This window comes from Rhea pennata, chromosome 7 (assembly GCF_028389875.1).
Source record: "Rhea pennata isolate bPtePen1 chromosome 7, bPtePen1.pri, whole genome shotgun sequence".
Taxonomy (NCBI): Eukaryota; Metazoa; Chordata; class Aves; order Rheiformes; family Rheidae; genus Rhea; species Rhea pennata.
The window spans coordinates 38,133,099-38,147,438 of NC_084669.1; the positions used below are offsets into that span (position 1 = coordinate 38,133,099).

The 14,340-nt window shown below is 48.0% G+C and overlaps 1 protein-coding gene across 13 annotated transcripts in view; it reads left to right on the plus strand.

Moving 5' to 3' along the window:
* The first annotated feature begins 220 nt into the window (after window positions 1-220).
* The window catches only part of PCDH15 (protocadherin related 15), a 599,229-nt gene continuing 585,109 nt past the window's right edge, over window positions 221-14,340 (plus strand). For 9 of the 13 annotated variants that reach the window (XM_062580810.1, XM_062580818.1, XM_062580802.1 and 6 more), the window contains exon 1: window positions 227-266. The gene's annotated coding sequence lies outside the window, so the exon portion shown is untranslated. Of the gene's footprint in view, window positions 267-966; window positions 1,014-6,223; window positions 6,282-14,340 lie in introns of those variants that run through there. The other 4 variants (XM_062580806.1, XM_062580805.1, XM_062580803.1 and 1 more) reach the window with 4 other exon arrangements.

Here is a 14,340-nt window from a genome sequence, read left to right on the forward strand (position 1 = left end):
CTCCCTGCGGGGGGAGGCGGCCGCCGCCCGCTGTCTGCGGCTGCAGTTCAGCGGCCCTCCGAGCCGAGAGGGGGGCACAATCCGCCCGCGTTTGGCAGCCCGGCCGCCGCGGCTCCCCCCGCCCGCCTGCCCGCCCGGCTCTCCGCGGCCCGGCGCCGAGCGGCGGCGCAGCAGCAGGAGCGGGAGGACGGGCCGGCCGGGGCCGCGGCGGGGGCGGCTCGGGACCGCGGCGGCGGCGCCCGGCCGCGGAGGGCAGCGGGGCGGAGGTGAGCGGCGCCGCGGGGCAGTGCGGGGAGGTGCGGGACGGGCCGGCGAGCCCGGGCTGGGCACGGCCGGGGCTGGCGGCGGCCGAAGTTTGAGGGTGTCGGAAGGCGCCGCGCGGGCGCCCGGGGGCAGCGGGGGGGCGCGCGCCTCGCTGAGGCGCCGGGCGCTGCGCGGACCCAGCGCCGCGCGCGCTCCCGGGGACCCGGCCGCCGCCGCCGCCGCGCCGGGACGCTCGGCTCGCGCTCGGCAGCGCAGCGGCGCACGGAGCGGGCGCCCTGGGAGGCGCCGTGCCGAAGCTGCGCGGGGCGAGCGGCGGCAGCGCCTCCTGCGCGGGTGGCCGGGCCTTGGCCGCGGAGCGCGGTGGAGCCGCCGCCGGGCGCCGAGAGCCAACAGGTCCCCGCGGGCCGGGGCGGAGCCGCCGCCTGCAACTTTGCGCGCTGGCAGCGCGGCCGGCAGGGGGCGGCGCGGAGCGCGGCGCGGGCGGCCCCGAGCCCTCGGCAGGCCCTTCAGTATTCGTTTCCAACCCTCTCCTGCACCTTTATTTTTATTTGTTTTATTTTTATTTGTTTTATTTTTATATTTTCTGCCGATTTATAAACCGCGGAGCGCGGGTGAGCAGCCCGGCGGCCGCGGCTCCGCGCTGCGCTGCCCGGGGCCGCCGCCGCCTCGGCGCCTGCGAGCTCCCCGCGCGGCTGCGGGAGGGCGGCGCGGGGCTCCGCGGGAAGCCGGCCGGCGCCCGGCGGGACGCGGTAAGTCGCGGGCTGAGGCGGGGGAGGCGGGGACCCCTGGCGCGGTCGCGCCGCCTTCCGCGGCGGGTTAAGCGGGCCGGGGCTTGACGCTGTCCCGGCTGTGGCAGCTGCGGCCGGGAAAGCCCCACGAGCGGCGGGCGCTGCGCCCCCGCGGAGCTCGGCGGCTGCGCCGCTCCGCTGCCCGGCGCGCCGGCGGCCTCCTGCCGGCCTGGGCGGCCGGGGGAGGGGGGGGGAGGTGCACGGAGCCCCTTCTCACTGCATCCTTCATCGGCGCCTGAAGTTATGGTGGAAACGCGGAAACACCTTGATTATCATCATGATTTTCATTTTTTGTGGATGATGGGAAAAGGTTGGTGACTTGTGCTCTTTGGGGAGTCTAGGTTAAGCGAAGTATGGTTTTTGCCTTTTCCCTTCGGATGGTTGGAAACCAGAGGGAGGGGGAGGGAAAAAAAAGGTTTTAAAAATAAAATCAGACTGTACGTTTGAAGTGGTAAAGGAAATGTTCTCAGGATCCCACGTAGCAAGCTGGAAGCAAATGCAAACTGTTCCTGCTCTGTACGTCTTCCAAATTCAGTTTGCTCTGAAAAAATGTTGTCTGTCTTTGCTTCCCAGCAAAGCACAATCTGCATGGCTAGTCAATCATGTAATGGAAATGAGGTGCGTTTTCCTCGGCTCCCACAGAGGCTGTGGAAACGTGTCGGTGCTGCAGCCGCAGCGAGAGTCTGGTCCCATTCTGCCCTAAACTTTTTGGCACGTGAGAACGCTTTTACAAAATTGGAGGCATGTTGCTTCTTTGTTGGGGACTACTGTCTTTACCCTTTTTCTTCGACTGCTGTTGCTCTAGCAAGCCCCCTTATGCCACCCTCTGGAAGGTACGGTGACTGTAGTTCACAGATGCTTAATTTTCGAGAGAAAGAACAGAGACCCATAGCTAGGCACTTAGGGAGCCGGGTCGGGTTCAAGTTTTGAAGGGAGCTTTGAAGGGATCGTACATCCTGCTATGATAAATAATTTCTTTGGCCGCTTTTCCTAAATGACGAGTGTGTACGTGTTCGGGAAGGTGTGAGAGACCAATCTCTGTGTTAGAATGGGAATAAATGAACTAAGTAACTAAAGCAACACCCTAAACATCTTTAAAGGTGAGTACTAATGTGGTCTTGTTTTGCGGGTGAAGTATTTCAGTAGGCGTTCTGTGAATGTAGCTACTGTTTACGTGTCCGCCAACTGAGCATCGTACATGTTTATTAGGGTTGATTTACTAGCATGGATTTTAGGCAGGCGTTGGAAGTTGGCATGAGCTCTTTTCTCCGTCAACTTGAAAAGTCAATCTTTGGTAGGCTTTGTAAGTATTATTATTGTGATTAGGGACTTAAAAACTCTTAACTTCAGTGGGTCACGTTCTGACAAAGCAGGAGCTGGTGCCACTTCAGTGGGGTGACATCCATTGTACTGGCAAAACTCAATCTGTTTACTCCTCCCACCTCTTTTGGAGTTTTTGCAGCCTTACAGTCAAATTTAAGATCTGATTTAAGACCCAGAAGCGGTTAATGCAAGCTGTTTCGTTGATTCCCTCCTGTCTTCCCCCATGCCCGTTAGTCTTTTTCTCCCATAGTCAGTTTATGTTAAGGCAAGTGCAATTCAGCTTTAGATTTTAAAAGAAATTTAAGGTCTGTGATGGTTCACAGTTGATTAAGGATTGGAAAACTCTTTTTTAAAAAAAAAAAAAAAAAAAAAAACCCTAAGGCTGGTGTGAATGCTGGCAGAAGGCAGAATGGAACTGATCTGAGTTACATGGCTTCTCCTTTTGGGAATAAATACAGCTTTTGAGGATCTGAACGAGATAGTTCAGGTCTCCCTCCCTTGTTGCTCCTTTCCCCTTGCCTTTATCAGCCTGATAAGCAGGGAGACTTGCTACTGAACTCTGAGATTTACGCTGTATGTGAGTAACTTCAGCCGTCGTGGGTGTTTTGTTCTTGAAATTGTGTTTGTTGCTGGAAAAGGGACGAAACAAGCAAACGTGGTAGTTTTAGACTCCTCCTTTTCTGGGTTTAATAAGCTTTGAGGCCTTAGTTAGAATGTTTTTAAGCTGGAAAATAGCCCAAATGTTGACTTTTGTGTTTGTCCTTGCATCAGTGCCTCTATTTGGCTTAAGCATCAAGATCCAAAAAAGGAAAATGGAACTTTCTGATCTTATGCCCAGTGTACTGCTATAGTTGAAGTAAAATTGCCTGGGTGAATGAAGCCTTTTTACCCTGTAAGATAGCTTTTGGGTCTTTGTGAAAACTCCCAAGTAAACTGGACACAAATATAGAGAAAGGAGACAGTATTTTTAGGTGAACCAGCTAGTTTTCCCCTGAATTTGGAGCACATAGTTGAAAGCTGAGCTGGTAGCTAGCTAGTGTGTGCATCTCAGTACTTAAAGCGTACAGGTATGCCTGTAACTCTTGGCTAGTTCAAGCTGGAGATCTGGATCTGGTCTCTCCTACAAATAGCTCGTAAATTCAGCACGTGAACTGTAGGAAGCAGTAGTTAAAGTGGAAAGGCATAGTACTTAAAAACCTGCACTCAGAGCTTCTTGTTTTAATTAAAAATAACTAATCAGATGATTGGTGAAAGCGAATAGAAGCAGACCTCGCAGGTATATGTTGTTTGTTTGGCTGCTAGTAGAAGATTCTGTTTTGTGCACCTGTTGACGTGATGCCTTTTGGAGAAGGAATTTTTTAAGCGCCTAAAAGCTTGTTAGAAGTGCACCAGAGCTGCCTTCCAGGCGCAGAGCTGCTCCTGCAGCCGCCCGAGCGGGCGCGGGAGACTTTTCAGTGAACACTGAGCAGAATCGTACTGCTCGGGAGGGACTGGATTTGTGTGGCGGCAGTCTGGGCAGCTGGTAAAACCTCCTGGCCGTGGTTGTACGCGTTCTCTAGCTAGGCTGGCTCGTCCCGGGAACGACTGCCCCGAAGCGGTGCTGTTACCGGGGGTTTGTGTTAGCAGCTTCGAGACTGAACTCTCAGCCTCAAGTTGGACAGAGAAATACAAATTTGGGGCCTCTTGCTAATTTTTCGTCAAACAAGCAAATCTGACCATAGGGGATGTTTGCCGGAGGAAGGGCCGCGGCCGGCTGTCTTTTCGCAGCCCGTGTTGCGTGGCATCGGGAGCGCCCCGCGACGCAGAAGGACACAGCCTTGGGGGAATGAATCCCCTGAAACAGTTTGATGGGCGGAGGTGGGTGAAACGGAGGAGAGCTCCGAGTAGACTGCCACAAAGACTGCAGTTATTTTCCATCACTGGCAAAGTGCTAGTGTGGTTTTTATTTAGCTCAGATGTTTCATTTCTGTTTTATTTCTCTAATGCTGCTTTTATCAGGACTGAGCAATGCTTTTATTGCGAGGCAGTCAGGTTTGGTTATGAATTCGTGGGTAAAGTTGCCCGGTTTCCCTGAAATGTGCATTAGCACGCGTTTGTACTTAGCATACGTCTTCCTCCAGAAAGGCGGTTTGTTTAAAACCGGGAGGGCTGTGGTTGCTGCTGTGTCCCTCTTACAGACTCTACTGCGGTAACTCGGGAGCCTTGCTGCAAAGCCAGGCTGTCTCGTTTCTTCCGTGTGCTCCCTTTTAACCTGCGTTGAACAGAGTAAAGATGCTCCTTTTCGGTTCCCATTCAAGTTAGGGCTCAATGCACGATTACTGGAGTGGTTTTAATGATTTAATCTTTTGGATGAGATGCAAGACTGTAATGTCTATCACTGTTTTGTTAAATTTTACCTGATGCTTTTTACGATAACAAAAATATTAAATTCAGCATGCCAGTACAATTCAAACTTTTTTTTTGTTTAAATGTTAAAAACTTTTTTTTGTTGTTGTTTACTGCGGTTTTCACCTTGGTGTAGTTTGAAAAGCAGTGCTTCCCTCTGAGCAGTTGCCATCTTCCATCCAGTGCGTGTTTGCTCACTCCCTAAGAGGGAGTTATTCCTGGGTGAGGAATATAACTTTCAACCAAATTAATATCCCTGCTAGAACGCAAACAGAGGAGCCGCCTTGTTTTTAACAGAATAGTTCTATTCAAATACGTAGGTGCATCTCCAAACTTTGCTGCCTGATAGGCATCCATACAGGGACGCGAACAGGAGGGACCGTGCTCTCCTCTCCTTGCAGCCCTCAATATGAACTTTCTGATTTCCATTTTTTTGCAAGAGATACTTGGGAGTGAGTGACGGAGGCCTGGCAGTGAGTATAGTCAAGCAGCTTATGGGGTATTTTCCCCATCCCTGCAAGTGTAACTTGAGCAGGTCACTGGATGTTGCTTGCCACAAGAGCTATCTAAAATTTCAGATGGAGAGCTGCTCTAGGATAATGGGCTGAACATTTTTGGTGAGGACCTTCGTTACTATTTTTTTGCAGACAAAATAAATCTCTTCTAAACAAATTAATTATGCCCTGTCAGAAGTAGAAGGGAAATGTGGTGAAAAAATATTGAATATTCAGACAACATGTTTTTGGTAGGCTTGATTCATCTTTCTTTTAACTGTATTTTGTGCATTTAGTGTAAACAGGATAGATGTGGTAACGTAAACTTTGCCCGCGGTCATTCCATACCAGGCACGTGATGATACGTCAGACCTCATAGGTGCTCCTGGGTACGTCTGGGTCAGTGATGGAGGCTCCTGCTCTGGGCTCAGGTCTGCCAGAAAATCCTTCAACAACCTCTGTTTTATTGAAAGGCAATAGAAGCAAGGACAGACTTTTGGGAGGGCTAAATGATGACGATGGGATATGCTGGGGATTCTTCCAGCTGGAGCTGAAAAAGGCCTTGCACGTGTTAGGCCAGCTGTTTCTGCCTGACTGTTGGGAAGAGTATTGCATCCTAGTTGGATGCAAGTCCTCACTTTACTCAGCAGTATCTGGGTTACTTAGCTAAGTACGTATAGATACGGACTGATCAACTAGGATGGTGTTTCAGTCCTTGAACGTGATGTTAGATACTTGCTTAACAGTTTCCACTGAGCAGACCTGTGGTTAGTTTAGCAAACTGACTTCACTGTTTTGTTTGTTTGTTTGTTTTTTTACATTAAAACTTGAAATAACAATAGTTATTTCTGGTTAACTCTCTCTTGCATCTGGTGATGTTTCCTACTACTTGAAGTAACTTGTGTCTGTTCTCCACGGTGTATCCTTGCAGAGTTTTCCTTTGGCTTACGAACTGTCCGCAAGCAGAGAGTCCAAGTCTGAGGGAAGAAAACATCCGTGAGACAGCACAATGAAAGTAGTTAGTGTGGTATGTTTTATTTTTATTGTCACATCTAAAATGAGTATAACACAAGCTTGGAAGTGCGACCCACACTCTAATGGAATTACCTAATGACAGCTTAAGTGTCATGTATGTGACAAGGAAAAATGAAAACTTGAGGCAGAAATACAACATTGCCTTTGAACATTATTATTTTTTAATTTTTGGCCTGTGTTTAAGAAACCTAGTAGATGAATAAGCAGGAGTTAGATGTATTCATTAAAACCTACATAGTATTAAAGGATTAATAAAGAAATGTTTTTTGATTGCCACATTGTAAAAGCATGAAATACTGTTTGTAGTCTCTTTTACACATTAGTGGCATGGTTTATGAAGTAATGAAATACTTATACCCGTTCTTGTGATTGCTGAATGTTACAATCTGCAGTCCTTTAAGGCAATGACTGTTTCTTCCTCCCTTGCATTAAAACAGCCCTTTGGGCCTATAAGATTATTATTATTATTAAAATTCTGCTAAGAAAACCCCTGTGCTGAATAGGAGGAGCTGTGAGAAGATCGTGATGATCCACGAACACTTCAGGAATAGGTGCAGGTGGACCTGAAGCCTTCTCAACGACAGTAGCAGAAGTCGTGTCTTTGATAAAGTAGGTTGGAGTCTATAACGTAAGCCCAGAGATGGGATCCCCCAAGTAATCATGTGACCTCTTCCTAAAATACCTAATGAAGTAGAATTCAGTGGTATGAAGCAAGTTAACCTTGTTTTAAGGCTTTAATGAGTTTGTGATATTCAAAGTGTCGCAGGCTTGGTGCTCTGCGAGGGCTGGGCTGGGTGGGCAGAGCCCACCCGGCCCTGGGAGAAGCACCAAGCGGCTTCTGCAGCTGTTTAAGCTGATGAGAGCTGGAAGGAATTTAACACAAATAGGATGTTTCTATCTCTTAAGAACGGTTTGAAATCTCAGTTATTCATATGTCCACTAGAAAAAAACCGTTTGCAGTAACGAGACTGTTGCAATGTCCTATTTTTAGATGAAAAGAGCCGCATTCCAGTCGTGTTATAATGAACCAAGGGTAGGTGATATCCTGGTAGGCAAGCAACTGTCTAGTTCTGACTCAAAGCAGTGATATTTTCCTGTAAATCTCCAAACCATAAGCAGTGGATAAGTCTTCCAGCCTTCCTTTACTTCTCCTTTGTGATCTCTTCTCTTCTGTTCTGAGAGCACTGCATTTCATATGGCAATAAAACTTCTATTCCTCCCCCCCCCCCCCATTTAAGGAGAAACAAGGTTATTTAGGTAAGTATTTATAGCTGAACAAGATCTGGATAAATACATCTGGTGAATTTTAAATGGTGGATATTTCAGAGTTTTGTGTTATTTTAAAACCATAAACACTTTAATCGAATGGGCTTTTTATGTGGTGAACCCTGGGAAGAGGATTTGGGTTGGTGAAGATCTCTGTGTGTTTTGAAAAACTCCAAATCTTGCTAGAGGAAAAGGTACTGTTACTCCTGTGGGAAATGTAGGAGCCCCTGCACTTGCAGCAGGCGTGAAGGACCTCCAGGAGCTGTGCGGCCGCCTGTGTCTCGGCATGGGGTTTCTCCTTTTGGCAGCCAGCTCCAGAAGAAACACAGGGGCAAGGCTGGTGGGGAGTTGTGTTTCTCCTTTTCTTTGTTAGCAGTTAGTCTGAATTTACCTGCAGGCTTTGGGAAGCTCGGCAGCGTAGGTGTTGGAGAGTCGTTGTAGCCGACCTACTGGCATAGGTTCTCTGATTAGTCTAGCAAAGTAGTCTAAAGTACAGCAGTGGGGCTCAAACTACTGAATAGATGAATTGGCCTGTTCACAAAATTCACAATTGGTTGAAGCTTTGTCTACTGATGCTGTAATCTGCTTCGCTTTTTTGCTCTATTTCTTGCTGATTATAACTTCAAAAAGCAACGAAGCAGTGAAAGATAGTACCTAGGTTTGCCTCACTGAAGGTGGAGGACAAAGGATTATTGAAAGGCCTTAAAAACTCTTTTTGGGGGCAGTGTTCTCCCTTGAAGTCTCTGATAATGTTCCTGTTCTATTATCTTTGAAGGCAGATTACCAAAAAAAAAAAAAAAAATCTCATAACTGTTAAGGGAGGCTGCAGCTGAAGGAACCATCCATCAGCGATACGGACGTTATGTCCTCTCGCCCTGCCACCGGTTACCAAGCCTGTGACAAGTTTATGACTTGGACTGCCAACTGCAGAGCATGTCGTCGCAGGTGTGAAAATCCAAGTTCTTTCTGAAGATGTCCTTGTACAACTTTTGGGGAAGAACTTAGCAATTTCTTTTGATGGCACAGCAGGTTACTAAAGTGTCAGGGCTAGTGCAAAATTAAGCCTATCACATGACTTTATATAGGGCGCGCTTTGCATAAGGCAACTTGGGGCTGAGAATTTGCATTTTGAGTAGGAAGCAATCAGTTTAGGGTAATCACTGGACTTGCTGAGAAACTTTCTGAATTGAGGCTGGCATTACTTGTGCCAAAGTTAGTCACTCTGTGGTGTCCAGAAGTGTTTCACCAAAGCACGTAAAGCAGATAAAAGAGGTGTCAAGTGGCTTAAAGATTGTTTTCTCATCCTAACTTCATGTCTGCTGATAACAACGTTACAGCAGAATTTTCTGCTCTAAAAATACTGGTAGATGGAACCATCTGTTGAGTTTGTGGTATCAGATAAATCAGAGCTATTGGTTTTAACAGCTCTTCCCTGCCTCTGTCCACAAAGCTCTTACCACCCCTGTGCATCAGTAGCATGAAGAGTCACTGTACAAGCGTTACCTTCGCGTTGTTGGAGCTGCTGAAGAACTGTGGCTGTCGGAGATGTCCGGCCTCTTGAAACCAGCAGCCCTGAGGCGCTGCTCCCTTGTAACAAAGTTCTCGAGACAAACTGCTTTTACTACTGAGGTTGCATCAAGCAACTTGGCAAAGGGGGTTGTGCAGTCTCAGAAAATGACTGTCTTTTGAGGCAAAATTGTGGTCAGTATCTAAAGCTTATCTGAATGCATTTAGTGTCTCCTGGAATTCAGCTGTAACATGAGATCACCTCTGTTTTCCCTGACTCGGGCACACATGTAGTTAAGTGGGTACGTACACTCCTGGTCGTTCTGCATGGACTGGCATTTATTTGTGATGTAGAAGAGCTGGATTTTGTTTCAAAATAACTTAAGTGTAATTGTAGGCTATAGTGTGCAAGGAATTTATTTTAAAGACTGTCCATTTAGATCTATCTCGCTGATGAGCAGTATTTTTTTAAACATTTGTTTGCAGTTTTTGTGCTGCTGTATGTGATCTGTTAGCAAGAATCAATTATGGCTGAATATTATGCGGAAAATTAAGAATAATGAAGTCCATCACTAAGGGTATTTTGCAAGGAAATGTAGGCTGCAATGATTGTTAGCGTAGAGGTTTATTTATAGCAAGACTGTTTCCCTTTTGTTTTGCCTTGTAATCACATTTTAATGTGAGATAGGACATTTACACGACATCCGTGTTTGTAGGAACGCTGTTTTCCCATTGCTCAGTTTTTGTTTTGGTTTGGGTTTTTTTGAACTAGGGCTTCGCTCAAAGCTGTATAGTTGGTGAGAAATGTTGATTGTAGCGCTGGTCATGTTCTCAGGCCTGGCCACAGCTGGTTTTGCCTCTTCTATGGCACAGACTATCGGCTACCAAATCTCTGCTACCAGCAGATTACCAGTTCTCTGTCCTCTTGCCGTTTTAGCATGAGGCGTGCTGCGAGGAGGTCGACGGCGGCGTGCTCCTTGTTGCTGGCAGAGGCGCTGGGGACGCGCTGCGAGCGGCGCCACGTCGTTTCCTGGCAGTAGCCTTGCAAAGCTGCCCTCGAGCCCTGGCGAGAGGCTGCTTTTCTACTTGTGCACCGAGAGCTACGCTGCAGAAGAAAACGTGTCGTCGGGTGCTCGAATGCAGTAAGGCCGCTGAGGCGAACCGCCAACGGAGCCGGCGCGCTCGGTTCACAGCACCGTCTGGTGCCGCGGGGAGCCCCGGGGGTCCGGCGGGCACGTGCAGCGGGCCAGGGTTGCAGCGCCAGGGTACAGAGCGTGTTGTGTTACTGGGTGTAGTTTGAAAGGGCAGAGCTGCGAACACCAGAGAGATGTTCGTAGCCCTCTTCACGGTCTGTGGAGGGTGCTGAGCGCTCTGCGCGTAGCGGGGAAGTGGCGCCTGCCTGCGGTGGCCTTTACTGAGGTGTCGGAGCAGTACCGCAGAACCGCGTGCAAAAGACCCCCCAAACACCTGTACCAGATGCACATATTGGTAGTAACTTGCTGAAAGAAGTTGAAACACCGTTTAATGTCGTGGAAATGACGTACAAAGTTACAACGCTGGTAGCAGACTGTGAGAAAAACGTGCAGCGCAGGGTGGCGGTGGGCGTTCCGGGGTGCAGGGAGTGTCGCCGCCTGTTTGTCCTGCGCGTGCTTTAATTGCTGCATGTACTTGAGTTTTTGTCAACACGTTGGAAGTAAGCTTTGGTGATTGGAAGATTTTGTAAGTTTTGACGGTTTTTTTCAACCCTATTGCAAGCCATGGCTTGTGCGGTGTTCCCCTAGTGTCATGTTATTCAGAAAGGAAAAGGGGGGGGGGGGGAAGTTTCATGTTCTGCACTTAGGTGAAAACTGTCTGAGCCCTAAGAAGTTGGTTGCATTGTGGAATGGTATCGGTTGGAAGCCGATGAACCAAAACTAATGAATTTTGGCCTCTGAAATCATTTATAATAACCCCAAGTCTGGGAAATCATATTTGAAAGCTGTTAGAAACAAAAACAACACTTCTAAACCGTAGATTGAATGCTGCCTCTTGAAGTTAGATAGACGTGGTTAGAAGTTAGATCTAATGGCAAAACATTGTTCCTCACATGAAAATCTACTTGAGGTTCTGGTGCAGCCCTGGCTCCTTTTGGGGTGGGTAGGATTTGGGACCTAGTGGTCCCTTCCGCCCAGTGGGAGGAAAAAAGCCTGAACAAGAACAACCCGTCTTCTCTCTGCAGATTTCCTGTTCGTTAGGTAGTGGACAACAGTCTTATTTTCCATGCGCTGTGCGGTTTCTCTTTTTGATAACCTTATGTTGTATCATTTTGTGCTTTTCTTTTTTTTAACACTCCGTTGTGTAAGAGTTTCGTTGCCTTTCGAGGTAACCTAAGGTTCAGGTTCCTTCAGCCTCCCGTTGTAGGCTCTCAGAGCGCTCTGCTGCTGGCTCTGCTCCGTTCACCTGCGCCGCGCTCCTTGCTAGGCTCTGCTTGCTTTCCATCTCTCTTGAGTGGTCATTTAGAAAATTGGTTGGCCCAAGTGCTCAAATAAACAGCGTATTTGTTGCTAAAAGTCTCATAGGAATATAATGCTTTAAGAGGCCTTTGGGGTCACTGAATCCGTTTCCCTGCGTCTGCAGCTGCCGCGCTGAAAACTCCGTGTCGCAGAACGAAGCGTGTCATGTGCCTGCCCTCCTCTCCGCGTGAGGCCCATTGCTCCGTGCCTTTCTCACGTACAGTCTGTGCTTATCGAGGGCCCCTATATTCATATTTGCTCTTGGGCCTGCCTCGTCCTTTCGCTTAAATAGCTTTCTGCTCTCCACGGGGTCCCCCGCTGCTGCGGCGGGTTGTACGGAGAGAGCGCTTGCCTTGTGGCGGTGCCCTTCCAGGGTGAGTAAGCCAGGCTCCTCCGGTGAGATCTGCCCCTTCCCTAAGGTGGTCATACGAGATGGTCGGTTTTAATTTTGGGAGTTTGAGAGAATTTCTGCATTTTCAGAACTTTTAAAAATAGATCAAAAGCTCATTTTGTGAGTTTTCGACTAGTGTAGGCAGCGCTCACTCTTGTTGTTCCCAAGGATGTAAAAAAGTCTTTTTTTCTAAACCTTTGGAGTAGAGAAATACACCTTCTAACGGTTGCAAGAGGGAGGGCCGTGGGTTTTTAGCAAAGCGGGGAGAATTGTTGATACTCCCTCTGCTCTCCCTCCCCAGTCCGCTTGCAAAGTGTAGACTGCTCTGCGGAAAAGCTGAGCAACTCCTTTCCCCCACTAACCCCATCCTTTTTTGCCGCCACCTTGGACAAGGGAGAGCCAGAGCTAGTTGTGTTGCAACAGTTGTGTTACGGTTTTGAAGTCTGGGTCAGGTTCAGATGGCTCCAGATGTTTCTGTGCCGCGCAGAGGCCGAGCCGGCGTGCCCAGCCAGGTGGACGTGACTTGCCGTCTTGGGTGGACGGCCACCCCTGGGGCCGCTCTGCGCTCCCTGGTACTTGAGGGGGTCTCCTGGGGTGGCCGGGGAGCTCTGCTGTAGCCCTCTGGCTTCGCTCCCTTGCGGTTCTGTTTCCGTCTTCCCTCAACCGCTTCTTCTAGCTCTCATTTTTTCCCAGATAGCTTCCCCGATGACGTTGTACCAAATACATCACCATAATTCTGATAGATGGGAAGCGTTGCGTTTGTTTTGTTTCTTACTACCTTGGCGGAAAATCTTGCGAAAGCTGTTGTGTTAGCTTGACGCTCATGGGTTTGGAGGCGTGAACTCATCTTGCGTTTACCCATCCTTCGTAGCCTTTTATTGTAGTCTTGCTTTCTGAAGCTCTGTACGTACTGGAGCCTAGTATTGTGTGTACGCTTAGAAACCTAGAGTTGCTCAGATTTTTGTTTGTTTTTTACCATTTTTCTTAACTTAAAAAAATCTGTTTGCTATTCTCTGATCTGTGATACCATTCTTGTTTTGAAAAGTTTGAAACTCCTGCAGCAAGATCTGCAATTCATACCGTGGAACAATTTGAAGCCAGAGATAGGCAGACTCTCCAGGTTTGAACGTGCTAAACTTCATGAGATTCCTGTTTTTCTAATTAATTGTACTAATATATATCTGCATGCCCTGGTTGGTACTTGATTTCTGCTTTACCTGTGTGTCCTTTTTCTGAAATCTTTCCGTCAGTTTTTGGTGGGCTCTGTGCTTTGATTACCTAGATTTTGTTTCCTTTGGGTAATGTGCCTCCTTTTCTTTCCTGGTTCTAGTGTATGCCAGGAGACACTTTTGCTCTTTATTATGGTGATCTGCCTAATGTCCAGCTTAGCTTGAACGCTGGCAGTTCATATGCTTTCTCAATCTCTGAGAAACCGAGAGTTGTACGTGCCCAGCGTTCTGGGGATGTGTGGAGGCTGCGGCTGGTTCTTGACCGAACTCTTTCAGTGTGAGCCGCTTATTTAATGCGCTTCTGACCTTGGTCTTCGTTTGTCCCAGGAGTAAGGGAATGAGTTTGATAATAAGCAGCATGGGGTTATGCCAAGCCCCGAGGTCCTTCAGCGCATTAACAAGCGACTCCAGAGCCCTGTTTCATTAGGGAGCCTGCAGTCAAGTTCCCAGAGTCGTTTCAGTATGCAGAAACGGAAGAAAACACTCTTATAAAACGTGCGTTGCCATTTAATTGTTCCAGCTTTGGTTTTGGAACGAGCAAAAGAAGACTTCTCAGCTCTATTCGCTGTTCTTCCTGCATCAGGTTTAAGAGTTCCCTTTCCTCTAAGTTTGGGTTTCTGCCATGCAAAACTACAATGATATGTTTTGTTTTCTGCGAGGAGGGAGGGACAAGGGAAAAGGCACAAGTGTGTGTCCAAAGGTGATATGCCACAGAAGTGTAGGAGAATTTTGGTATCTTACCAATCATCTAGACTATTATGTGGCCATTGTAAACAATTTTAATTTTGTTTGGGGAAATTGCATCGAATAAAAGAAGTGGTAATTGAAACTTAAAAAGCAGTGTACAATCAAAATTGCTTTTGATTCAGCCGTTGTACTGGGAGACATATACTGAGAGCACTGCTGCTTACCCCAAAACTTTGGTGATAATCTGAGCTTAAAAAGCTCTTCCTTGACTGCTGTAGCCAGGTGTATGCTTTCCTCGGGCTTACTGCTGCTTCAGGATGGCAATTACAGCCTGGCAAAAGGGAGAGATTGAGCAATACAAGACCTGCAAAGTCTTTAATGCAACTGCAAAGTTTAGCTTGCATTACCAGTTAGCTGCAGGGTTACTGAAGCATTTCTCTGCTTTTCTGTATTTCTTGCTTTGGAGAGCCAAACATTTTT